General features: G+C 33.8%; 1 long non-coding RNA gene across 1 annotated transcript; it reads right to left on the bottom strand.

Annotated features, from left to right (window-relative positions):
- Positions 1 to 461: 461 nt before the first annotated feature.
- LOC128126300 (uncharacterized) lies at positions 462 to 2,826 on the bottom strand. Its single transcript, XR_008224095.1, has 2 exons — positions 2,419 to 2,826; positions 462 to 625 (listed from the first exon to the last, which is right to left on the bottom strand). It is a non-coding gene; the product is annotated as an uncharacterized LOC128126300 (long non-coding RNA).
- Positions 2,827 to 3,124: the final 298 nt, after the last annotated feature.

The raw sequence follows: 3,124 nt of genomic DNA, 5'->3' as shown, positions 1-3,124 counted from the left end.
TTCCCTAAATGAGCTAGTGCTCGTGTCTATTCAGATGTACTTCCTAAAATATATTAGACACACTCCTCACGGTTATCGCTTAGCATTCTAAGTTTAAGTCTAGAAATAAATCCTTATTCCTAGTAAGCTTAAAATAATGCTCTGATACCAACTGTGACATCCCCATTTTCACGGCCAGAAAAGACCGATTTGTTATGCTTTATTTTGAAAATTAGAGTATCCTTTTAAAGAAAATGTTGCGGAATTTGTTCCGAGAAAAACATGACAAATATATTATCAAAGCATTTCCGAAGAAATGTATTTTATTCCTTTTAAAACATTGGGATGTCATCGTCAATACAGAAACATAATCATAAACAGACCTTAAATTCATTTACACTAGTGATGTCACACCCCCAAACCAGAACGGCGGAAACGTTCGGGGGCGGAGGACGTCATATTCAATATCATAACAGTTCATAGAAAGGAAAGTACACACCACCATATATTAAAGTTTCCAAAATGTTTACATAATCGTATTCGTTACTTGTTCAAAAGATAAATACATAAACATCCTTCAAAAGAAGTAATTAACGTCAGCACGTTAATCCCCAAAAGTTGATTTCCAAATCTGCTTAGCGGTTCCCTGAGAATACAAGTTATTTCAAAGAAAAAGTGTCAACAATTAAGTTGGTGAGTTCATAAGTAGTGTTTTGAGAAAATGTACGCCATTCAAAAGTTCGTGTATGTTTTCCAGAAAACGCAGTGTTTCAAATGTAAGGAGTTATGATTTGTTGTGTTGAAAATGAATGTATTAGATCCAGAAAATCCCATATTTTCCCTAATGGTTGAGGTATGATTTGTTGTGTTTTCCAAGAAAAACCCTTATTTTCTTATAAAAGTATGAAATGCATATGAATGTTCGTGTTATAAGTTGCAACTAATTGTACCGAGAAAATCCCTTATTTTCCTATTAGTTGTTTGGTTTGTATACAGGAAAAACCCTTATTTTCCTGACATAACTGGCAGTCTCTAAGACCGAAAATCGCAAGCAACCGACGTGCTCGAAAGGTGTGGCATAATTTTATATAATAAAGCTATACGAAGATCGCATTTGTTAGATGAAGAATAGTTTTAATAGCTACTCTTTCATAAAAGCATAATACCATAATAATTGTATATCCGATGAGTTTTATAACCATACTAAACATAATATGCCTGTAGCGACGTTCTTCAGGCGTCGTAGCGTTATGACAACTGTCACCCCAAAAGACGGACCGTAGCTAACAATCAGGGCGCGGGATCATGACTTCTCGTATAGATCTATACACATTTGACACGTTCTCCGAACGGGAGACTCTGGTTATAGACAGGACTTGTAGCGATACCTTTTAGCAAAAAGGCAGTGTTTGAAGATGTACTTGTCTCACGGATTCTCAACTAAGTCTGTATTAAAGTAATAGTTTTGTATGCAAAGATCATCCTTTCTCACAAAGTTTTGACAATGCATAAATCATAAGTTTTTAAAATGTATTAAAACGGTTTAACAACGAAGGATACTTTGGAATTTCTAAATACTTTGTATAAATCTAGTGCATGCAAAGTATGACAAGAGTTTTCACATAGTAGTAATAAATCACAAGTGATTCATTTGATAAAAACGAGTAAAGTGAAATTTTTGATGTAGAAGACAAGTTTGTAAACAAAACATATATATGTATATGGTTATATATATGTATAAGTTTTAAAGGATGACGTGGCATGTTTCGTAATTGTTGTTCATATTCTTACGTTTTTATTAGAAACTTTGCATGAAATAATCCTTAAGTTTGATACTAAAGACCTTTTTATACTTATCACTTTTGTAAAAATGGTAATTAAACATATTTAAATGATTGTGTTTTAACTTCCTAATGTATAAACATTGCTCAAAAATGTTAGAAGGTGTTAATAAATCTATAAACCACTTTTAACAGTTTTACCCTTTACTGTCCATGTTTTTAGAAAACTCATAGAAAAATCATCGTAAGTCAAAAACTGAATCCGTCACCTCTGAGAGTTTATAAAATGAGTCTACTTTGTTCCCAATTTTTATTATCATTTTTAGTGGTCTCAAACTAGTGTGAAAATGAACATCTTCACAGACTGGTCCGAAATCACTTCTGAAATGACAGGCAGTTTTATAAAAATCGCCATAAATTGTAGAAAAATCGTATGAACACGTGCGAGTAGTCCTTAGAAAGGTATAAACTTGAACTATTTGCACATTGTACAGTTTTGAAATATATTAAGTTTAAGATGGTCAAAACAGTCCGTGAACAGGACTCAACTTTTCTGTAGTAAGCTGTCATTTAAATTTAAGTTATGTTTAGTGTTCTAACTTGTATTCCCCCCCTTAAAACTTGAAGAAAACATGAAAATGTAGGGGTATGAACTCACCTTATGTGAATAATTGAAGAATGGAAGGTTGAAGATGAACTTTTGGTTGTTGGTTTGATGCTCCAAAACAGCCACTCTTTTGGCTATGTTGCTGTCACGAAAATTTCACAGCAAAAGAGCAAGAAAAAGGGTAGTTTACTCACTGTTTTGAATCAATAATTTTGAGTATCATAACAAGTAACTTTCAGGGGTATTTGGTGGTAAAAATATCAAGCAAAAGGAAGGTGTAGATGGGTGAAATGGTGGCTGAAACACAAAGGGACAACAGCCCTTTAGTTCATGGTTTTAATGGCTTTGGAAGGAAGTTCTTGTGCTTGAAAATGAGATGAAGGTTGAGAGTAATTCCCTGGAGTATTGGCTGGTCAAATGAGGGTAAAATGAAGAGGAATTTCGTGGATATGAAGGAGGGAAGAGTGGAAGAGGATAAGGGGACAAAACCTAGACTAGCTTGTGATGGGATGTGAGTTTAAGTGATGTGATCTTGTCTAGCCACTTGCTTGGGTGGTTTCTTAGAGATAGGGTTAGTTAACTAACTAACTACTAGTTATTTAGTTAGTTAGGAGTTCTAATTAAGGAGAGGGAAGCTCTTAATCTCGAAAATTAGAAGAGGGATTAAGAAGCATTCTTAGTAAAATGTCTTAAGTGATTAAGCACTTATTAGTTAAGTTGGCACTTATCTCCACCAATTCTCTTATCTTAATTGATT

The sequence above is a fragment of the Lactuca sativa genome, chromosome 5 (assembly GCF_002870075.4).
Source record: "Lactuca sativa cultivar Salinas chromosome 5, Lsat_Salinas_v11, whole genome shotgun sequence".
NCBI lineage: Eukaryota > Viridiplantae > Streptophyta > Magnoliopsida > Asterales > Asteraceae > Lactuca > Lactuca sativa.
The sequence above is the reverse complement of the archived record's forward strand: the minus strand, read 5'-3'. Positions and strand labels throughout refer to the sequence as shown.